Raw genomic sequence first — 24,533 nt, forward strand, 5'->3', positions numbered from 1 at the left:
GCACTCACTGGCAGAGTTTTTAACATCCATATTTCTACCAATAGTCTATTCAAGGCAGTTTAGGCTTTTCCTATCATGTGTCTCTAAACTTTTCAAGGCATTACCTAATTCTCAAGCCACTTCCATATTTTTAGGTATTCGTTGCAGTGGTGTACCACTCCCAAGTAATAGAATCTGTATTTGGTTCCCAGGGCTGCCATAACAAAGTGCTACAAACTGGGTGGCTTGAAACAACAGAAATTTCCTCTCACAGCTTTGGAGGCCAGAATTCTGAAATCAGGGTGTTAGCCAGGCTGCACCCTCATCTGGGCGCATCTGGGGCTCATCCAGGTTGCTGGCAGAGTTCGTCTCCTTGCAGCGGTGACACCGAAGTCTCTGTTTCCTTTCCGGCTCTCAGTGGGGCTGCTCTGAGCCTCTGGGGGTGACCCATGCTCCTTGCCCCACGGCCTCCTCCATCTGCACACTAGCAGAAGCAGGCCAAATCCTTCTCATGCTGTGAACCTAGGACTCTTCCTCTGCACCCAGGTAGAGAAAAATACTTTTAAAGGAAGTCACGTAATTGGGTCAGGCCCACATGGATATCTTCCTGTCTTAAGGTCCCCTGATCCTATCTACAAAATCTCTATGCAACAACACCTTATTAGTGTTTGATCAAATAACTGGGTGAGCCTGTGTGTACACAGGGGCAGGAATGTTGAGGGTGTCTTAGGATCTACCCCTGTCTGTTTCCTGCATCCAGGAAAGCGGTGGTCCATCACCCATTCCTCACCCCCAGGAAGCTGATGCATCAACTCACAGGGCTGTTCTCCTTGCCGTCTGTCTGTAGGACTTCTGTAAGTTACTTCCCACCTCTGAAGATTCATTTCTGCATCTATAACATATGGATTCTAAAGGCGCACTGTTACAACCAGCAAGAGCCCCTGGCCCAAGCCATTACCTCCTATCTGCTTATCTGTGAGACTCCCCCACCCCTGGTGGCTGTGAGATGTCCTCCCAGTGGCTTCAGGAGCTAGGAGACAGTGAACAAAGGGCTTTGTGAAGCCACCCCTTTTCCAGGAGATCTTTAATGCTGAGGTCCTGGGAGAAGTCCCCTTCCTCCATCACACATTTGAGGACAGAAGGAGTATGATGAAGCCAGTCATGAGGGCTGCAGCTGTGGGGAGGAAACCCACTCACCCTCTCAGCCTGGTGGTCAGGTGCCCTTGTCGTTGCAGAAGGAACCTCTTGCTGTGGTTCCAGCAGGCTGTTTTCAAGGTGACAGCCAGACCAGAATCTGCAGTGGGCCAGGAGGTACAGCAGGGGACTTAAAATGCAGATGGTCAGCTGGACACCAGCCCCATCTATGGAAATGTTCCTATTTGTTCCCCATGTTCAGCATGTTTTGAGTTTAATGGTTTCCATTGTGGTGCATGGTGTTTACAGCAGTAAAGTCAGGAGAGAGAGGAAGTAATAGTGGACCCAGGACCCCCACAGAGTGAGTAGGGCACTGTCCAGTTGCCAGTGACGAGGGCAGGAAGTCTGAGAGGGGACATCATGGTTTGCTGCTGTTTGTGGGTGCAGCTGGCTCCGTCAGCAGGGCAGTGTGAAGGGAGAAGACAGCAGGAAGAGTGGTGAGGCCTTGATGGAGCTCACTCTGCTCATTTGGGGTCCCTCGACTCTCTGCACACTGCAGTTATATGGGTGAGACAGGCAGGCTAATGCTGGCCAAGCGTTTTTGATGCTGCCTGATGGGAGAGCAAATTCAGAGCACCCTGCCCTCTGGGGCTTGCATCTTGTCTGTTTTGAAAGCAGGATCCCCTGAGTTTAGTTCCTTCCCACTAGGGACATAAGCATTTCTGACATGTTCCCATCACTGGAGGTGTTCAGAAGCCAGGGCACTCCTGACAGTGCTGGAGATGGCCTTGCCTTTTTTTTTTTTTTTAAGAAATGGCCATAGGGACCTGTACATCATGTAACGTCATGTAATGCTGTGGTTCAACAGCCCATCTTATACCTGCTTGTTACAAGAGGGTGTTTGTTGTTCAGTTGCTGTGTCCAACTCTTTGCAACCCCATGGGCTAGCACCCCAGGCTTCCCTATCTTCCACTATCTCTGGAGTTTGTTCAAATTCAGGTCCATTGAGTTGGTGATGCTATCTAGGTAACCTAAATGCCTATCAACTGAGGAATGGATAAAGAAGATGTGGTACATATATAAAATGGAATATTCAGTTCAGTTCAGTCGCTCAGTCGTGTCCGACTCTTTGAGACCCCATGAACCGCAGCACGCCAGGCCTCCCTGTCCATCACCAACTCCCAGAGTGCACCCAAACCCATGTCCATTGAGTCAGTGATGCCATCCAACCATCTCATCCTCTGTTGTCCCCTTCTCCTGCTGCCCTCAATCTTTCCCAGCATCGGGGTCTTTTCAAATGAGTCAGCTCTTCACATGAGGTGGCCAAAGTATTGGAGTTTCAGCTTCAACATCAGTCCTTCCAATGAACACCCAGGACTGATCTCCTTTAGGATGCACTGGTTGGATCTCCTTGCAGTCCAAGGGACTCTCCAACACCACAGTTCAAAAGCACCAATTTTTCGGCGCTCAGCTTTCTTCACAGTCCAGCTCTCACATCCATACATGGCCACTGGAAAAACCATAGCCTCGACTAGACAGACCTTTGCTGACAAAGTACTGTCTCTGCTTTTTTTTTTTTTCCTGTCTCTGCTTTTTAATATGCTATCTAGGTTGGTCATAACTTTCCTTCCAAGGAGTAAGCATCTTTTAATTTCATGGCTGCAATCACCATCAATTACTCAGCCATAAAACAGAACAAAATTGTGTTGTCTGCAGAGACATGAATGGACCTAGAGACTATCACACAGAGTGAAGTAAGTCAGAAAGAGAAAAACAAACATCATGTGTTAACGCATACATGTAGAATCTAGAAAAATGGTATTTTTGTTGTTCAGTCGCTATGTCATGTCCGACTCTTTGTGACACAATGGACTATAGCATGCCAGGCTCCTCTGACCTTCACCATCTCCCGGAGTTTGCTTGAACTCATGTCCTTTGAGTTGGTGATGTCATCCAGCCATCTCACCCTCTGTCATCCCCTTCTCCTCCTGCCCTCAATCTTTCCCAGCATCAGAGTCTTTTCCAATCAGTCAAGAGGGTCCCTAACTCAAATTTGCTCATGTTTAAACCTGAGACAAGTCTGGCCCTCCTGGCTGGTCCTGAGATCATCACTTTGTTCAACAAAACCCCTTTGGCCTCTGGGAGGGAAGAGAGGCTCTTCCATCCACGGAGAGAGGGGCCGAGGCCACAATGGGGCGGAGGTCATCTGATGGCACCCAGGGCACTAGGAAGCCCCCTCTGAATGAGACAGAATGGAGAGAACAAGCCGGGGTGTCTGAAGTTCTGTGTGTGCCGAGGACTAGTGCTGTTGACAGACCTTGGGATGGATTGACTCACTGCATGGAGCAAAGCTCGCCTGATCAGTGCCTGGGAGACTTTATGAAAATTGCCATGAAACGCGTCTCTGGGAGACAGAGATGGAGACTCGCAAGCCCTCAGGACTACAGTCTTCCCTCTCCTCTTTGCATTGGGGCTACAGGGACTCCATGTTGGGGGACAGGAGATCAGGCAGGTAGCTTGCAGCGTGTTGGCAGTCAGGGTGAGCCGAGGCAGGCCCAGAGGTGATACTGGAGCCCTCATTAGGGTCCGGGTGTATCAGCTATACCCGCCTGCAGCTGGGCTTCTCCACTCTTCCAGTGGGGCCTCCCAGGGGTCAAGTGGGCACCGTTTGCACCCCTAAGGGCATGCGTGGCACACAGTTCGTACCAAACCCCACTTAGGGTCCTGGCTACATGAAGATCAGATGGATGGGACAGGGGAGAGCCTCTGAGGGGTATGCCACTGGGAGAGGTTACTTTTTATTGCCCCACACCTTAAGCCTTCAGCTTGGGTGTGTCTCTGAGCAGGGGAGTGGTGAGCATGGAATTGCAGGAGTGAGGAGGCAGAAAGCAGAAGGCCTGGGATAGGGTCCTGGGGAGAGGGCAGGGTAGGCATTCCTAAGGCCCCTTGCTATAAAGAAGACCCATTGCCTGGGGCCAGCTCGGCCACAGGAGGATGTGGAAGGACTCCACACTCGGCCCCTACCTCTGACCAGTCCCTTATTTTAGAAAGAGGGCCAGATATTTTGTGCGTTTGCACGGCTGAAGTTGCTGTGTGCTTGGCATGACTAAATTGCAGACTCTCACCAAAAGCAGATGTTTATCTCCAGATGCCATCCCAGCGAGCACATGGCCTGAATAAATAAATAAATTACTCTGCAATTTCAGAAGAAAGCATGCCTGTCAGTTTTGGCTTTCGGTAATTTTCAAGGGAGAAAGTTCCAAAACAAAAATCTGCTTAAATTTGGAAATGATACCTCCTTCAAAGCTTAATTCTTTCCTTATGTTCAGAGTCTGATAAAAATTAGGTACAGTCTGAGGCCTATTTTAATACAGTCCTGCTATCTGTATAGTGCTAAAGGATCCAGATGAAAATTTTGTGCGGGGAGTATTAATATTTTGCTCATTCATATGCTGAGCTCTGTCACCTCTGCACATGAGCTTGCCTGAGCCCCACTGGTCTGCAGACCACTGGGAAGGCGTGAGAGTGAGCTCACAGCTGCAGCGAGGCAGAAGGGACCGAGCAGGGGCAGTGAATGGTCAGATGGCAGGGGGTTTGGACATGGGCAGAGGGAGGGTGTCCAAGTGGAGGGGACAGGTGATAGAGGGGCAGCATGTAGCGCTGAGGTGGCACCTCCCAGCAGCTGGAGTCTGAAGGTGTGGAAGGTCGGAAGGGAGGATCCACCGAGCTCCCTTTCTTTAGGAGGGAGGTCTTTGGTAAGCAGCAGGGTAGGGGGAGCAAAGGGTCCGCACCCTGCAGGCACCAAGCTTAGGCAGGGAGATGGGGTGCAGCCCTGGCGGTGTTCTGGAAACAGTCACTGAGGTGACACAGCGGGACCCGCTCACACTGTGGAGCCCTCCAGACAAGGTGTCTGCATGCGGGCTGGGCAGACATCAGCTGACTGTAGGGAGCTCCAGCTCCTTCCCGAGGGTCCCATCTTCTGACGAGCCTGTGGCCTCGTCAGTCTCTGACCTCCAGCGCCTCGGGCCTTGGTCACCAGGATCCTACACACACCAGGAGCCCTGCTCAGCACTGGCTTCTTTTCCTCCTCTTTCCAGAGCTGGGTTTGGTCTGGGGATGCATGCCCAGGGCTGTCCAAGCACGCAGTGGGAACAGCCTTGTGAGGCAGAAGAGGGAGGGCTGGCCTGGCTCCAGGGCAGGAGAGCCAGTGGGAGACAGTGCTGTGACCTGTAGCTCAGCCAGCTCCTTGGTGCTGTTGCTGTCGGTGTTCCTGATGCTGGATGAAGACACACCACAGGGCGAGCAGCATGGATGCATGAGCGTGCGTGTGTGTGTGTACACACCACAGGACAAGCGGCGTGGATGCATGAGCGTGCGTGTGTGTGTACACACCACAGGACAAGCGGCGTGGATGCATGAGCATGTGTGTGTGGGGGGGAGGGTGTGTATGTGTATACACACCACAGGACAAGCGGCGTGGGTGCATGAGAGAGTGTGTGTGGGGGAGGGTATGTGTGTGTACACACCACAGGACAAGTGGTGTGGACATGAGTGTGTGTGTGTGTGTGTGTGGCAGGGTGTGTGTACACACCACAGGACAAGTGGTATGGATACATGAGAGTGTGTTTGGGGGTGTGTGTGTGTGTGTGTGTACACACCACAGGACAAGCAGTGTGGATACATGAGTGTGTGTGTGTGTGGGGTGTGTGTGTACACTGTGGAGTCAGGTGTGTGCAATGGAGGGTGTGTGAGTGGATTTGGAGGTGTATGTGCAAGGGTATGTGTGTGAGTTTAGGTGTGTATGAGTGTATGTGCGTGAAAGTGAAAGTCGCTCAGTCATGTCCGACTCTTTGAGACCCCATGAACTATACCATCCATGGAATTCTCCAGGCCAGAATACTGGAATGGATAGCCTTTCCCTTCTCCAGGGGATATTCCCAACCCAGGGATCAAACCCAGGTCTCCCGCATTACAGGTGGATTCTTTACCAGCTGAGCCACAAAGGAAGATCAAGAATACTAGAGTGGGTATCCTATCTCTTCTCCATCAGATCTTCCTGACCCAGGAATTAAACTAGGGTTTGCTGCACTGCAGGCAGATTCTTTACCAACTGAGCTATCAGCGAAGTCGTACATGTGCATGGGTGTATGTATATGTGTGTGTATGTGTATGTGCACGGGTGTATGTATATGTGTATGCAAGAGTTTGGGTGTGTGCATGCATGTGAATGAATGTATACATAAGTATGTACATGGGTTTGAGTGTGGGTATATGTGCATATGAAGGGGGTGGGGTGTGAGTGTGTGCAGGTGGGTGTGTGAGCGAGTCCAGAAGGGTTGGGAGCTTGGCCCAGGGTGCCCTGTGCCAGGACAAGGAGCTCTGCTTCCCAGTGGCTGAGGTCAGCCATGTCCCGTTCTGTCGTCAGGCAGCACCTCCCCAAGAAGCTGTGCAGCCCTGGGCATCTGGGGCTGTCTACTCCAAAGTTTCCCCTCTGCCACCCACAGGACATTAGTCGCAACATGTGAATTAGGAAATGTGAGTGTTCTCAGCCGGGGCGGTGGAGAGGCAATGGTGCTCGTTTGGGTGGTGTGCCCTAGACGCTTAGCAGCCACCACTCTCACTGCAAGTGGTGTCTCTCAGGGAGATGAAAACCCATGCCTGGGGCGGAAGCGCTGCCGTCGGAGGGACTGGATTTGGTCTCCACGTGTGTGGCCAACTCTTGTTCCTTGCCCACTCCAGACCCAGCATGTGGTGCGTGTGCTCCAGGTGAGCTCCAGCTTCCCACCCAGATGTGTGGTCCTTCCGTCTGACGCTGAAGCCTTCCTTCTGGTGACAGCCAGGTTGTGCTGGCGCTAGTGAGCATCACTCTCTTTTTCATCCTCTGTGATTCCTCATGCAACAGTTAACTGGTACCACCTCAGCGCAGAGTGCAACGGCGAATCCTCGGACTGCATCTCTCCAGCCAAGGGGCCCGCCAGTGTGGGTCCCAGGCCCCAGCATCCTGTCCCTGTGAAAGACCAGCAGTCTGCCCTATCCACTAGGCCCCACCAGGTTTGGGGCCTTTTACTCTTCTCCCAGTCTTCTGCTTCAGTCAAAGACCCTGCACCTTTTGCACGCCTGGGAGAAGCTTCTCAGCGTGTTGGACTTTTACATGAACACTACGATGGCACATTCTCATCCTGGGACCTGAGGGACCCTAGTGAATGCAAGGTCCACATAGTTCCCTTGGAGGGGCGCAGTGGTAAAGAAATCATTAGCCAGAATGACTTCACAGAACTCAAACCTCCCACCTGGGTTTCTCAAGCAAGGCACACTAGTTTCCTGTGCTCTCCCAACCCCACCCCAGCTGTTTCCTCCCTGCATGGGGGAGGGACTGTGTCCTCATCAGAGCACCCCAAGGGTTAGCTAGAAGGGCGTGGGGTGTGCACACCACGGGGCCCCCTTCGGCCCATCTGCGGCTGGCTTCGAGAGGCCCGAGGCCCCATGTGATACCGGGAGTCCTGTTCTCAACGCACCACCCAGGGAAAGTTGGGGCGAGCGGTGGAAGACTGACGAGGCTGGGTCAGACGTGGAATTTCTCCTGGAAGGACAGGAGCTGTGGAACCCCATGCTTTCTGCAGGCCAGCAGGAGTCCATCTTCCTCGGGTAGAGTGAACTGGCCACAGGCGGCCCAGGGCCTCGCCGTGGTGAGAGCCAAAAACACACAGTCTTATCCCGAGAGGGAGCCCAGGGCAGCCGGCCGCTGGGCCCACCCTCCGTATCATCCTATCCTCCTGCCCCCGCGGCGGCTGCCACTCGAGCTGGTCAGGCTTTGACTCCCAGCCGGTTGAGAAGCAAGGATGGGAGAAGGGAAGGTTCAATGAGGCAGCTACACGATCTCACCTAGGCCCAGGCTCCAGTGGAGACGGTGGCCCCTACAGGTGGCCTACACCCAGCTCGTCACTTGGAGGGGCAGCAGGACACTCACACCCTCACCCCTCAGACCCCGTCCTCCCTGAGTGCGGTCAGCTCCTCTCCAGTTCCTCACTGCAGTGCATGCAGTGCTTCCCACAGCCAGCGCAAGGCTTTGGGCCAAGTTTCCACTGAGGACAGGGAGGCTGCCGTCCATCCTCCTGTCCTAAGCCTGGCTCATCTTCTCTTTGAGTGATGGACGACACTGCAAGAGCTGAAGGAGAGGCAGCCGAGCAGGGTTGAGGAGGAAGAAAAGCGCCTGGTTTCATCCCCACCCTTGGCAGAGCTGAGGCTCTGCAGAGGTAGAGTGAACTGTCCCCAAGGCTGCCCAGGGCCTCGCCGTGGTGAGAGCCAAAAACACACAGTCTTATCCTGAGAAGGACCATAGGGCAGATGGCTTCTGAGTCCATCCTCTGGGCAGAACCAGCCCGCCCAGGTCAGGCACCTCTCCCCAGCCCCAGTCCTGTGTTTTCAGGTCTTCACTGAAAGGGGCCAAATAAGTTTCAAAAAATTTAAGGAAACCAACACTAAAAAGTAGAAAAATTCACAAATACAGACCCTGCAAATAATGAGGGGCCATTATAACTAGATAATGTACCAGTCAACAAATTAATGGTTTGTGTTTACTTTCTCTCAGAAAGGATCATGCTGGCTTAAAATAAAAACATGTATATGGAACACTTAAAACTGGAAAAAAGCTTAGGAAACTCTGTCTTGTGGAGAAGGAAACAAACCGGGAAACTGGGTGAAGTCACCTCAGGAGGCTGGGCCAAGGCCAAGCGGGCATGTAAATACCTACTTTCGTCGTATCTCTGGGTGGGTGTGGGCTAGCTGAAGAGTTTACGGGAGAAGTGGGTTTTTTTCCACCTGCCACCTTCCACGCAGAGCTGTCTGGAGTCCTTCTTTAAGGTGCTAACTGCGTACTGCTTTTCTGGAGCTCTCTTGGTTCTTCCGTGACCCACACACATTGGAACTAAATGTGTGCATGGATTAGGGATGGTTCCATGGTCCTTGCAAGTGTTGGGTGCTTCTTGCTGACTTTTGTTATTTATAATTAAAAATACAAGCAGCTGTGTGGAGCTTTGCAACACAAGTTTTCCTTCCCTGGAGCTTCTGGATCACTGTTTTGATATTGCAAGGCAAACTTAAAAACAAAACATTGAATTTACTGTAAAACCAACAAAATAAATTGTAGCTGAGACTGGCCCTAAAACAGCCTCTTCCTTGACTACCTCTGTAAAAGTCACAGTTTAAACGTATCACCAATAGATTTATTTGAAATCCATGACCTCCTCTCTGGGATTGTTCCTCAGTTGCAATTTTTATCTCATTTATGGGTTGACCATTAAACACTAATTCCCAAAGGACCATCTGCAGTAGTAATCCTGCAGACACATTCTCACCAGGTACCCTGTAGGGTGGGAGCCTGCACCTCCTCTCCAAAACTGATGTTTGCTTTCTAGTACACCTCGGAGTGATATTCTCAAAACCTATGTTAGCAGATAGTCTTTGTGAAAGGAAAGAAGAGGGGAAATTTATGCTGGAAATATAGTTTTCTTCCCTAGTTACTTTTTAATCTATATCAGGAAATGGAGGTTATTTTCAGGCAAAACTCTGACTTGTAGACACAGCTAGAGTGTGTGAGTCTAGAAATCCATGCTCCAAGGGCCGTCAGAAGAACCTTCTGGCCACACATGCCCTGGGGAGCAATGGCCACCATGGGCTGCTGGCCAGTCTCCTGTCTTCCTGTGATGTCAGGAACATTTGTATTGCTGTGCAGTGTTTATGTATATTCAAGGTTTTGTCACACAAACTTCCCATGGAACTGGGCCCAGAAGGAGGAGACTGTGTCTCAGCTACCTTTGGTGGCCACTCCATGGAAGCAAGCCTTCCATCACTTGGGCTCCTGGAGCACGTGCTCACTCACTAAAATCAATGTGGGAGAGTTGCTCTGGGATCATCCCCCAGCAACTCAGATGTCATTGCGCAGTTATTTCTTCACATGTGCACACACAGAGACATACATACACAGAGACACACATGTGCCGGCAGACTCAGGCACGTGATGCTCATGGAGACACACACATGAAGAGACCCGCAGACACGCAGAGAAACGTGCAGACGCACACAGACGCACGGAAACCTGCAGGCCCGTGCAGACAGGCACACACACCATATACTCAGCGCACCTTGTTGTTTAGTTTTGGAGCAGCTTGTAAAGGATGCATAAAATATCTCACAAAATAAGTTACAAGAAAGAAAATTTGGGAAAAGTATAGTGACATCAGGTTGGAGGTAGGAATGAGTTAACAGAAAGCATCACTCACCATGTGCCTGGGCTGAGGTCTGTGTGATTATCCTGCATGTTGCAGGTGAGAGGCTGCACGCCCAGTCACCTGTCCTGGCATCTTTAGATGGTGTCTGCATGTGAAGTACAGGCCCCTCCGTCAGGAACCGCCCCCCAAGCCCTGCTGTGAGCAGCACCAAGCAGTGCCTGGCACGTGTCCGAGCCGCTTGGTGAGAGAACAGAATTCCTTCCTGAGGCCTCTGTGGGTGCACTCTGCTCCCATAGCCTGTGTCTGGCGTCTCTCGTGCCCCAGACGAATACGGAGGCTTTGGTGTTAACAAAGGCCATTGGCCGCACACTGTGGGCTGTTCTCTTAGGCCCAGATATGGTTTGGAGATCAGAGAGGGCATTTTAAGGAGGGATGGGGGCGGGGGGCTCATGTTGGGACACCCCCTGTGTCGCCATATCTGCCCCTTTTGTTCAGAGCAATGATTGGTAGCCAAGAGACCTGTCCCAGCTGGGCAGCCCTGTGGTTCCAGGCATTTCCTTCCCTCTCCAGGCCTTCCCAGCCTGGCCATCTGGTCAGTAAGGGCCTGCTACTTCTTGAGCCCTTGAGGTGAGCTTGTTTTCCTGGTCAGGCCAGCCTCCACACTCACACAGTAGGAATAGAAACCACAGGCAGAACCTCAGACCAGAACAGGTGTAAGTTCTCAACTGGCAGATGCCATCTGACAGCCTGGAAAGGTTATTGTGGGGGAGCAGAAAAACGAAGGTAGCTACCTACCTGGTGAATAGGCTTCTCATGGGGCAGGTGTCTGATTAGGGTCCCGCCAGGGTCTCTGTAGCAGTCATCCTGTCTGAGGTTCCCCTGTTTGTTTAAATCCTTATCTGTCCCCACCCAACAACTGCAGTGTAAAACCCATAGGATCTGAGACTTTATCCAAAACTATTGATATTACTGATGACTGAGCTGGAGCCTCCACCTCAGGTGCCCATAGGGCCTCACTGCAGCCTGAGTGAGGAGGAGCAGAGGTCCTGGAAGAGGAGAAGGCCCAAGGCCTGCACATGCATGCCTCGGTCTCTGAGCATCAGCTCGCTGAGCTGAGTCACAGCCACAGCCCCCCAGGGGCCACGTGAAGGTGCTCAGCCGTCACACTTGGCTGTTTCCATCCAAAGCTCATCAACCACTCGTTTTCCTTTAATTAGCGCAAGAGCAGATCCTGCGAATCTTTCCCAGCCTCTCCAGTGGCCCCCGCTGAATTTAATCGAGCTGATTATGGTCTCTGTTACTACATACTTAACTCTGCCGCAGTGGAGTAGAAGCAGCCAGTGACAAAATGAAAGCAAAGGGGTGTGGTTGTTCCAATAAAATTTCATTTATAAAACAGGTGGCAGCCAGACGTGGTCCATGACAATCCCTGTCCTAGATCATCTCATCAGTTTACCCATACACCCTTAGATCATCCTAAAACAAACACCTTTCCCACATCCTCACCGTCCTCTCCACTCTAGCCTCCCAACTGCGACCCGGGAACCTCCCCCTCTAGACGTGCTCCTATCCCTATCATCCCCTGATACCTAAGACCTACCTGTGAGGTGCTTGGAGGCTTCCACTCATGGCATCTGCCTGTGATGTCTTTAGAAGGGACTGAGCAACAGGATCTAGGATGTGCGCACTCCCACACAGAGGTGCGCACTCAGTAGGGTTCTCTGCAGTGAGGAAGGGGAGGCCTGGGAGCTCCTGTCCAGTGTGGGACTCTGGGTGTTGACCAAGGGGTGCAGCCTGGATGCCCATGAAGTGCTGGGTTGTGACAGGGCTTGCAGGGGGTGGCAGAGGGGCCTTGGCTCAGGAAGACATGCTGGAACTTCCCTAGTCAGAGACAGCAGGGGAGGCCAGGCCCAGGGACTGGGAAGTCACCTTGAATCCCAGTTCCTCTTGGCAGAATCCAGACTCAGGTCCCCAGATGCTGGAGGGGCACCCGGCAGGCCTTGTGGGGCAGAGCAGCAGGAGTGGAACCTCAGGGCCTGGGCTGTGGTCTGGAGGAGAGAGGGAAGGGCCCAGGTCCCGCCTGTTCCTCATGCCTCCTCTGACCCGTGTGATGGATCCAGAAAACGTAATTTGGAAAATCCACATGACATCACTGGAACCAGACAGGCCTGCTGCTCCCAGGAAGGGTGGAGCTGCCCTCTTGTCCCCTGGGGTGGGCCAGGACCATTGGGGCCCCAGAGATGACTCACAGGAGGGCCACAGGCCCACAGCCAGTTCCAGCCTTGAGTTATGCTGCTTCCTAGGTAATCATGCTTGGGTTCTGCAGTGGGGGGTTTTCATGTGTTTAGGCAGCCCCTGGGTTGGCTGGGACTAACATACACATAACCTCCTTTAACTTGCCCCCTCTTGCTGTTGGAGGGTTTCCTATGCCCCAGGCTGATTGCACTCTCTCTGGGCAGGAATGGGACTCCTGAATGAATGAGAGGGTGATGCATGAATGAGAACTAACTGTACCAGAAGGAAAGTGAAAAGTGACAGTGTTAGTCACTCAGTTGTGTCTGACTCTTTGCAGTCCCATGGACTGAAGCCCACTGGGCTCCTCTGTCCATGGAATTCTTCAGGCAAGAATACTGGAGTGGGTTGCCATTCCCTTCTCCAGGGGATCATCCCAACCTGGGAATTGAACCCAGGTCTCCTGCACTGGAGGCAGATTCTTCAGCATCTGAGCCACCAGCTGGAGAGAGGCTCAAGTTTGCTCCAGGTGGTCAGGAGCTCAGATCTCCCAGGTACCCCCAGCATCTGGTCCTTTGGGCCAGTGGGTCTTGCAGCCCCAACTTGGCCACCATGTCCCACCCAGGCCCTGCCCCACTCTTGCCTGGGTTCTGCACCCCAAGGATGCTAAACTCATCAGCCCCTCTTGGCCCTGCCCCATCTAACCAGAGACCCCTCCCAGGCGGGAACCCTATCTCTCTCTGCCAGCAGTTCCTGGCCCCCCTGCTCCTACCCTCTCCTGCTATAGAAGCTTGACCAAGACCCCAGCCTACCTGGACAGCTCCTTCTCTCAGAGCTTAGCTCAGACTCTTCCTCCGTGTAACCCCCTGGCCCACTGGACCCCAGAGTCTCATCCCTCAGAAGGCCTGAAAAGAGGTGGGCTGCTGTCTAGGGTCTCACCCAATGCTGCTGCCTCTGGCTCTGTATCATTTCTTGAAAGTCTTGGAAAGTCCCGGCTGGTAAGATAATCAAAGTGTCTGATTTCACATATCCTCCACAGACTTCAAGAACGGGAGTGGCAGGATCTCATCTTGTTTCTCTGGAGTAAGCCTGTCTTAGCATCCAGAGTGGGGTGCTGAGGGCAGGGGTGGTTTTCTGGACACCCTTCACTCAGAGAGTCAGTTGAAAGAGGAGCCTGAGCAGGTGCGCCCAGCGCAGCAGCAGGAACTTCTGGGTCACGAAGGAAAAGTGCTCAGGGATGCAGCTAAGATGGCAGGGGAGGGAGTGACAGCCTCCAGTCCCTGAGGCTCAGCCCTTCAGAGTGAGGGCTCAGACAGCCCCCAACCCTGACTTCACATGGGTTTCAATAACAGGCCAGGGCCAGAACCCTATGGGTCCCAGAGATATGAATCTGGAGCCTAATGATTCTGAGGCCTGTGACATGTGAACCTCTTTCTCCAGAAGCAAAAGAACCTAGCTGCTAAGACCCATCCCCCGAAGAAAGACCAACAGAAGTATTCCTCGCTCCATATGAGCCGCACAGTCAGGGAGTGGTCACCCACTGTGGCAGTGTGCCGTGGCCATGGGCTTCAGGACTGGGGTCAGGGTACAGTGGGCTAGAGGACTCACTTGCAGTAGGGAGTGGAGGGGGTGGCCCGGGGCCGTGGGGTGTGGTGGAGGGGCCAAGGGAGATTGCTGAGAAGGCCAGACAGTGGCCAGGGCCCTGGGAGGGGAGGGCGCTTCAGAGTGCTGGCCAGGGTGGACTCCTCTGAGCTCCCCCTGAGGCTTGGCCCAGAGGCACTGAGGCAGATAGCACTGAGCTTCCATGGCCAGCTCGCCTGCCTGGGGTGGGAGACGGCTCTTGGCAGACCTAGATGGGCCTGACGCTGGGCACAGGGGCCAGGGGCTCCCAAGGCCTGGGCCCCACCCTCAGGCAGCAGTCTGGTGTCCATTGGAGCAAGCCAACACTGTGGGAAAGCTTTGCTGACACTCCCCCCACCATTCTGCCCCCTGGCTCTCTACCCTCCCCTAGGCAGCTGTGGCCTGGCCCTGTCTGACTCTTCTCCAGCTCCTCGCCTGTGGGGCCTGGGGTGCAGAGGTGCTGGTGAGGCCAAGGTGCTATGGGAGAGGGCCCACCCCTCGGGACTGCGGCCCACACTGAGTGGGCTGTCAACAGGCTTTCTGAGGGGACCCCCTGGTGGTCCCCTCATTCCTACGGGACAGTTTCTGTCCCTGTTCTCCTGCACTCTCTCTGTGTACCCTGTCTTGGTCACCCCCAACTACTCCACATGCCCTTACACTTTTTATTGAGGTGATCAGTTCCGTTCAGTTGCTTAGTTATGTCCGACTCTTTGTGACCCCATGGACTGAAGCACGCCAGGCCTCCCTGTCCACCACCAACTCCCAGAGCTTGCTCAAACTCACATCCATACAGTCAGTGATGCCATCCAACCATCTCACCCTCTGTCGTCCCCTTCTCCTCCCGCCTTCTCTCTTTCCCAGCACCAGGGTCTTTTCCAGTGAGTCAGTTAGTTGCATCAGGTGGCCAAAGTATTGGGAGTTTCAGCTTCAGCATCAGTCCTTCCAATGAATATTCAGGACTGATCTCCTTTAGGATGGACTGGTTGGATCTCCTTGCAGTCCAATTTGTATAAAATGAAAGTAACTATTTTTAGGTAACCATTTCAAGTTCAGTGGTATTTGGTGCATTCACAGTCTTGTGAAGTCCCATCTTTATCTAGTTTCAGAACATTTTGTTACCCCCAAATAAAACACCAGTAAGCAGTTTCTCTCTATTCCTTTCCCCCTGGTCTCTGGCAGCCACCAACTTGCTTTCTGTCTTTGTGGATTTGCCTACTCTGGACATTTCATATAAGTGGAATCAAATAATATGTGGCCTTTTGCACCTGGTGTCTTTCATTTAGTACAATATTTTTGAGATCCATCCATGTTATGGCATGTGTCATATTTCATTCCTCTGCGTGTGTGTGTGTGTGTGTGTGTGTGTGTGTGTGTGGGTGTTAGTTGCTCAGTTGTGTCTGATTCTTTGCGACCCCATGGACTGTAGCCTGCCAGGCTCCTCTGGAATTTTCCAGGCAAGAATACTGGAGTGGATTGCCATTCCCTTCTCCAGGGGACCTTCCTTACCCAGGGATTGAACCTGGGTCTCCTGCATTTCAGGCTGATTCTTTACCATCTGAGCCATCAGGGAAGTCCTTTTATGGCTGAGTGATATTCCACTGCATGTCTTATCCACTGATGGGTAGGCTGTTTGCATTTTTGGCTATTGTGAATAGCGCTGCTGTGAACAAGGGTGTATATGTATTTGCTCAGGTCCCTGCTTTCAGTCCTAAGATTCCACTACCTAGGAATCCTAAGGAATAACCATATGCTAGATCATATGGTTATTCTCTAACATTTAGAGAAACCACCATTCTTGTTTCCACAGTGAATGCACCACTTTACATTCTCACTAGCAGTTACACAGATTCCAATTCCTACACATTCTTGCTGACACTTGTTACTTTCCTCCTTTTTTTGTATCTCAGCAGATGTAAAGTAGTATTTTGTCGTGATTTTAATTTGTATGATCCTAATGACTGATAATAATGAACTTCGTATCATGTACTTGCTGACCATTTGTCATATCTTCCTTAAAGTGTCTGTTGAAGTCTTTTGCCCATTTTTAACTGGGTTGTTTGTCCTTTTGTTGGTGAATTGAAAGACATCCTTTTAAATTCTGCATACTAGACTCTTTTCAGATGTATGATTTGCAAAACTTTTTCCATTCTGTGCATTGTCTTCGACTTTGTTAATAATATCCTCTGATACACAAAAGTTTATTTTGGTGAAATCTTATTTTTCTTTTATTACTTACACATCATACCTAAGAATTCACTGCCAAATCCCAGATCATGAAGATTTATCCCTGTGTTTTCTCCTAAGAGTTTTATAGCTTTACATCTATGATCCGTTTCGGTTAACTGGGTGGGTGGTTAATTGAGATTGGGGTCCAACTCCATCCTCTGTGTGTGGCCATCCAGCTGTTTCTGCATCATTTGCGGATGAGATTCTTTACCCCAAATGATCTTTGTATTCCTGGTGAAATCCGTTGGCCATAGAGGCTCGGTGTGTCCCTGGACTCCCAGCACCATCCCTTGGTCCTGTGTCTGTCCCCATGCGATGACCTGCCCTGCGTTTGAACCACCGCTGTCCCCTCAGCCTCACCAGGACCCCCATTCTTCCTGGGTGTCTGGGTCCTGAGCTTCTGCTCAGCTTTACCTCTGTTTTACTGTCCCTGCCTGGACCTCCGTCTTCTATCTGCAAGAAGAGGGGTTAGACTTGCTTCACTCTGAGTCCATTCCAGCTGTGGCTTAAGGCCATCTGTGCTGGCCCCTCTCTGCCACGGTTACCTGTGTCCATCCCGAGTAGTGCCCCACTAATGAGGGCCCTGAGTTCTTCTCCCCCTTCCCCCTCCTCCCCCCTTCATGCAGCTGGCCCTTTCCTGGGCCTGGGTCCCTGCTCCATGCTCAAGGCCCAGAGCACAGGTCCAGCCGCCCCCATCCATGGCCATCTTGGTTGGAAGTGTGGCCCCGTCGCAGCCCTGGGGCTATGGGGAAGCCCCAGCTCTGGGAATGCAGCACTTGCTGGTGAGCGCGAGTGTGCATACATAAAGGCTCAGTTCTGACAGCCACACCCACGGGCTCAGCTCCCAGCCCGACCGCTTCTGTGGTCTGACCCCGGCTGCTGACCCTGTAGCGGAGGGTGACCTAGTGCCATGAGGGGCTGAGCCCATCATTTCTACTCCCGTCTGGGCCTGAGCCCCTGGCAGAGGGCAGTCAGGGTAAGTCACTACTGATTAAGCTAGGCAGGTATTTTCTGGGTAGCGTTATATGTCTGGAGCAGTCCTGTCCTCAAGAGGCATATGCAGACAGACAACCACTGCTATAGGGGTTCACCTGAGAAGCTTGGCATTGCACAGTGGAAGCTCTTAGGAACTGGACCCTGTGGGCTTACCACAAGCTGACCAGATAGAGGGGACAGGTAGGGTACAGGAGGCAACTGAAACTCAAAGTCCAGAGAAGGAAAGAGGATGGCTTGTATGGGAGAAGGTGGGCACAGCTGGTGTGGCCAGAGCACAAGTGAACCTGAACTCTTATGAGTTCTTGTGAATGTCATCACATGCGTGTAAGTGGGCCTGTGCATGTGCAAATGCGTGCATACATGCATGTGTACAAGTGCGCATATTTGCAGGTGTTTGTGTGTGATAGCATGTATGTGGGTGTAATGTGTACATATGATTGCATGTGTGCAAGCATGCCAGAGTGTGCAATGAATATGTGTTCATGCAGGTGAGTGCATCCATGAACATCCTCATGTGTGTGTGCTGCGTACTGTGTGCACTTGACTGCATGTGTGCCGCTGTGCCCACACGTGCAAGTGTGTTAGTGTGAGTGAAGGCTTGTGTGAGTGCAAGGGTGTGAGTGTGTGGTGTGAGTGCACATACAAGTGCATGTGTGTGCATATGCAAGTGTTCATTTGTTTGCACATGTGTGAGTGCAAGGGTGTGAACATGTGTGCACAGTGCATACACACGAGCATGGGTGTGCATTCCCAAGTGCCTGCCTGTGTGTCCAGTATGGACCAATGCTCTAGATGGTTGATAAAGGGTAGGGGCTCCAGCAAAACCCTCGAGGTGGACATCCTGCAACATCAGTGAGGCCTCCTAGGGTGTGGAGCAGAACCGCTATGGATTGGTGCAGACAGACTCCTAGGAGTCAGGGGGTGGGGACCAGGGTCAGGCAGAGGCCTGGAGCCAGGGTCCAAACAGTAAGAGGCACATGCCCAGAGCACAAGTGACGTGGACAGGTAGGTGGGTACCCGAGGGAAATGGCGATCCTTAGTTGAAAGTCAAGAGGTCTCAGGACTTGGCAGCTAGAGACCCTGCCCTGCCAGGTCCTAAGTAATCTGGGATCGCAGAATGCCATGAGTAGGGTGGACCTGGGCCTGCAGAGTCCCGCTCAAGGAGGGGTCCTGACTGGCTTCCATTGTGCGGCGCGGTGGGCCAAGGCCAACCCCACCTCCTGAGTCCCTGGTGGCGTCAGCCTTCAACACAGCCCGGAGGCTCTTGTCTCCAGAGCCCTGAGCCCCACGACCTCCCAGGATCACCAGTCACCCAACCTGGGCTGCCTCAGGTCCTCCCCTACAGCTACGAGAGCCCCGGTGCCTGAAGACAAAAGGTCCTAGGACCTAAAACAGTCTTCAGCTCTCTCTCCCGTGAGACCTAGTGCAACACTAGGAGGCCATGGGGCCAGAGAGCCCTGGGCTTGTGCCCCAGGAGGAGCAGCATGTTTGGCCAGGTGCAAGCTTCATTTCCTGTTCTAGAGAATGAATACTCATGGCAGTTTCCCTCATGGGCCTCAGAGGGAGTGACCGAGGCCTCTGCTCTCTGGAGGGATGTGCCAGTGTGAACCTCCCCATTACCAGGTCAATCTAGGGGCTAAGAGCCAGGGTCAAGGCACCAAGTACCCCCCAAGAAAAGCACACAAGGTCCAACCCCTGTACCCACACATGGTACCCACACGCAGTTCACACATGTGTGCAAAGCATGACCACAATCCCTGCTGTGCACGTATGGCGGGTCCTGAGGACCAGCTTCCCTGGGGTCAGTTCTTCTCTGTCCCTTTAACCTTCACCTGTACAATGCCAAAGAGCCCCCACAGTGGTATGGGAAAGATGTAGCAGCCTCCAGGCAGGTGGGGCAGGGAGCTCTGCAGCAAGCAAGGACACTGGGTCCTGGTCATTCCAGTTCGGGGGTCCTGGGCAATAGACTGCCCCATGGCTTGGCCAGGCTGGGGGCAGACACAGGCCGGGTAGGCAGAATGGGGAAAGAAGACAGGCTGGGGCAGGTGGAGAGATGTGTGCAGTGCTGAGTTGTAACTCTATAGGCACAAGAATGGTGGGCTTCCAGGGGTCCTGGGGCAGCTTCTGCTCTTCCTTATCACGGGGTGGGCCCTCTCAGAGTAAGGGGACAGGGTGGTGTTTGGTTCCTGGAACAGGGGCAAGCATCCCAACCTCTCTTAGGGCTGTAAAAAAAAAGTAATAAACAGAAACCTTAATTAAATAGTCAAGAGACCAGAAGGGGGAGCTCTTGTACCCTGCAACTCTTCTTTCCTGGCAAGGACTCAGCCAATGAAAGATCACAGACACTGTTTACTATGGCCCTCCGGAGGTCCTTTCCCCCTCTATAAAAGTGTTCTCCTACACTAGCCATACAGGGACTTGCACGACATGGTTTCAGACCGCAAAATTCAATTCTCTGCTGATTCCAAGTAAGCACATTTTTTCTGAAGAAATAACTGGCAGTCAACATTTTGGTAGCCCATAAGGGGGTAGAGAAGGCTCCAGAGCTGGGAAGCAAACAGGTGTAGGGTCCCACTGTCACTCATGGCTTTTCTTGCTGACCTTGGGGCTTGAAGATACATCTTTCTCCTGGATTCAAATTCATGCTGTCTTTGTATTTTGAAGCTCTCCAGTTTTTATTTGAGATCAATTTAAAGTTTTATCGTTTCTGGTTAAGGCCTGTTCTGTACATGAGTACTCATTTTTGGCATCATGTGCTAGCCTTCGACAAATTCCCTTTGGAACTGGGGTTGTTTCCCCTGGAACTGGCTAGTCTTCACATTCCTTTGGGAATGGGATGGAGGTGGGGAGGAGAGTGGAAGGCTAATTCATTGGAGCTGTGCCAGTTTAGCCTTTGGCCTATTCATTTGTCGTAGGGGTTGGCCATTGGGAACTGGGCTAAACCTTCAGCTTGGCTCCTTCAGGACAAAGCTGTTTCCTTAGAACTGGCTGGTATTAGGCCTGCAGGCTATTTGAGTTGCAAGCTGCCTGAGCTATCTGAAATGTTTAAACTGTTTGAACTGTAAGCTGTTTGAGCCGTAGGCTGTTTGGTCATTTGAAAATCATTCTTCCACTCTAGAGAAGAAATCCTAATAAATGGGATGCTAGTTACCTATATATTTTGAGCTTGTCCCGAGACACAGGGACTTGGGGTAATTTTATATTTAAAAACCACAGTCCTTCCTTATGCACAATTCTAACTAAATGGACAAACTTAACCAATACAATTTAGAACATTAATAACCATTATGGGAAAATTTGAAATCCCCAAAATTAATTTTCTTAAAACCAAGTTAGACTATCATAGCTCTAAAACTTTCCAAACTGAATGGAATGCCTATTTTGATTGGTACTTTGCAGCCATCCTCTCAATTCTCCTATCGTAATTCTTTCACCAAATTTCCTTTTTCTCTGAAACTCTCTCCACTCCCCTTTCCTTTGAAGTTGTTAGAATCTGTTCCTTTAAAATTAAGCCTCTGAGGACCCAGAGGCTAAATTCTTAATTTCTTATATTCCCTAGACTAAAGCCTAACTGTGAATCATAGTTAAGGAATTTCCCAAAGTGACCAAAAATCCTCAGATATTTTCTGAGGAATTTAATATAGTCATTCAAACTTACCATCCTGGTTTCTCTGACTTACGTTGGCTAATTCATGTGCTTGTCATTGAGGGTCAGATCCAGCAATGGATGAGAACTGCTAACTGGGAAAACCTTGAAAGGGCTCTAGTGTTACAACCAGGAGATCGGCCTGCTAACAATCACTAGGAAGCTTCATCAAATAATTCCTAGGGCTTTTTCAAAGCCTTTTGATTAGAATAAAAGTCAGGCTTGAACACAAATATCTGAAGAACATCTTCATGACTATTATAATTTACTTCAGATTATTTTTAAAGAAAATTCTGGTCTTCCTTCAGATGTTGATTCCACCAGGGTAGCTTTTAATTCTATGTTTATTAATGGACTGAATCAACTCTTTCTTTTCTAGTAAAATGAACCAGGACAGAATGGGAAACTATGCCTATCCACGTTTAGTTAATCAGGAAAACAAACTTTATCACACTCTAAATGAGTCACCTAAAAGGAAGACAGCTTCCCAGGTGGTGCTAGTGGTAAAGAATCTGCCTGCCAATGCAGGAGCCTCAGGAGGACACAGGTTTGATCCCTGGGTTGGGAAGATCCCCTGGAGGAGGAAATGGCAACCAACTCCAGTATTCTTGCTGGGATAAGCCCGTGGACAGTTGTCCACTGGGTCGCAAAGCGTCAGACACGACTAAAGTGACAGCACACACGCATGATATTGGAAAAGAGATTGTTACAAATTTAGGTGCTTTAGGCTCCTGTAGCCCTTTAACGAATCTTTCCAACGTCCCTCCAGTTTTCAACGACAAGTTTGAAGGAACTACAAAGGCACTTCCTGATGTATCCTCTTAATCAACATGCAGAAATACTTGTTCAGATTAGGAATGTGTCTCTTCCAGTCCTACTTGACGAGAGAACCACACTCTCAGTACTCAACCTACTACAATAAAGCGGTCCTTACCCTGGAGTCCCAAAGCAGCTTAAATAGAGGGGCTCTCTCATGAACCACTACAGGTTCCTGTTAATGAACCTAGTCCCTTTTGCTTAAGCACTATGAAAGGTCCACACCCTTTTCTCTTTAGTTTCTCTGCCCCATCTACTTATTCGGCCAAGACTTTTTTTTTTTGCTTTTTATTTAGCACTGGAGTATAGACGATTAACAATGTTGTGATAGTTCCAGGTGGACAGCAATAGGCTGAGATTTCTTAAAGAAGTATCATGCTGGAATTTTCTCAGAAAAAGAGAAAATAATTCCAGAACTTGGCAGCAGTCATCAAAGTGGTCTATCAGGTAAATTAAATGACCTTTTGACACCTTTTATTTGCTCTGTCTCTGATGGCAGAGCTGATTCTGGAAACACTGATAATTTGTCCTTATTGAATTAGGTACCATCTTCCTTTGGGCAAAATGTCCAACTGATTTTGGAAAAATTCACACGTATCTCCCATCAAGATTCAAATATATCCTTCAAAACCTCTTCCAAGAATGTATATATATAGCACTATAAGAAGCCCTTAAAGGCATAAAGCCCGTTATAGAAGCTTACAAGTTCAAGGCCTTGTTATCTCCTGGACTAGCCCCTGTAGCACTCCTGTTTTACCAGTGATAAAACCTAAGGGCCAAGGGTGGAGGTGTGTCCAAACCTCTGAGCAATAAACAACATTGTCATTGTTATCCCTTGACACCCTGTTGTTCCTAACCCTCGTCCTAACGTCCATCCCCCCTGGAAGCCAATTCTTTACTGTAATTGATTCGTGCTGTGCTTCAGTTCTTCCACACTTCAGTTGGTAGGGCTAGCTGATACCTTTTGCCTTCACTTGGGAAGAAAATTAATTCACCTGGAACAGTAATGCCTTGGGGTTTTACTGGGAGTCTCACAAATCCTAAAGGCTCTATGACTTAGGTTTCCAAGAGGTTCTATTCAATTGCAATATGTACATGATTTGCATCTTTGCTCTCTTTCTCAAGCCTCCTCACAGGAAGACACTCTCCACTTGCTAAAATTTTTAGCTTAAAGGGATATAAGATCACCAAAGAAAAATTGCAATTTGACCAAACCCAGGTTTGATATTTAGGGCATCTGATATCAGAAGAAGGGCTACACCTTGATCCAGAGAGGCTTCATGGTGTCCTAAGTTTCCCAAAACCCAGCTGCAAGGTTTTCTTGGGCGTAGTCAGTTATTAGTGAAATTGGATTCCAAATTTCTGTTTTATGGCCAAACCTCTGCATTTTTTTTTAACTAAAGAATAATAACCCCTACCCAATTTTATGGGAACAACTGAATAATATAACCTTTAAGGCCTTAAAGGAGAGTTTGATGAACCTTACTCTTGGGCATAGTAATTATCAGATTCATTTTTCTTTTTTGTATGTGAAAAGAAAGGGAATGCCCTTGAGGTACTCACCCAAAAACAAAGGAACCATCATCAACCCAAAGAGCATTTTTTCTTTTAAACAAGAACCCAGTTTTTTAATTTCATCATGTCTTACATTTGAAGTACTCTTCGATGATATCCTTGGCCCAAGACTCTTTGCCATAGTCCTTAACCACCACGCAACTGCAACCAACCACTTTACGGGGGTTTTCTCTCTTTGTCAGTTTTACAGAGGCCTACCCATTCCCTTAGTTTCTTGTTGTCATCAACCTTAATCAGGTTGATTTGGTGCTCAACACAAAGGGCCTCCACCAACTTGACATCACAGTTGGATGCAAACACACGCAGATGGGCTTGGCGCTTATCTAAGGCTTTGGCAGCTTCGTGAATTTCATGTGCTAGGCCATAGTGGATGAGGGCGGTCTTCAGCACCTCTTGCAGAGCAGTATGAATGTCCATGACACCTCCAGCAGCAATGCCTTCCTTGGCCATGGCAGTGGATTACGGGCAGAGCCGAATCTTGAATGCACTGAAGCCTCCGCCTCCAGGGAAAGAGCAACCCATAGAGTATTATAGCCAGAAGCTGGACCTGGCCACATGGGGATAACCCACTTTGCCTTATGGCCATTACTGCCATTGCTTTTTTGATTAAGGCCACTGAGAAAATCATTGTGGGATCTTCTTTAACCACTTTTGTACCTCAATCAGTAGAAGCCCTCCTGGATTTTCATCACACTTACCATTTCTCAGCCAGCTGCCGCACATCCTGTGAAGTCCTTTTGCTAACTGCTCCTCTTGTACTGCTGTTATGCTGAGATGACTTTAACCCTGTTCCTCTTCTTCAGTTGCTGAATGCTGATGGGTCACCTCCTGACCCCTGTGATGAAGCTCCTCGGGGTAATGCTGAGTCTCATGGTTCGGAGTTCTTATTTAAAAGGTAACAGTGGTCACCACAGAGCACTGAGGAGCGTTCCCTGTGCTATACACTAGGTTCTCATTACTGATCTATTTTATAACACATAGTAGTGAGTTTATGACAGACAGTCTTAATCTCCCCATTCATCCCACCCTTCCTTCCCCTCTTGGTATCCATGTTTGTTCTCTGCATCTGTGTCTCTATTTCT

General features: G+C 50.4%; 1 pseudogene; it reads right to left on the minus strand.

Moving 5' to 3' along the window:
• Nucleotides 1-23,513: 23,513 nt before the first annotated feature.
• On the minus strand, nucleotides 23,514-23,901 carry LOC122440965 (annotated as a pseudogene).
• Between the last annotated feature and the right edge of the window lie 632 nt (nucleotides 23,902-24,533).

The sequence above is a fragment of the Cervus canadensis genome, chromosome 4 (genome assembly GCF_019320065.1).
Source record: "Cervus canadensis isolate Bull #8, Minnesota chromosome 4, ASM1932006v1, whole genome shotgun sequence".
Lineage (NCBI taxonomy): Eukaryota > Metazoa > Chordata > Mammalia > Artiodactyla > Cervidae > Cervus > Cervus canadensis.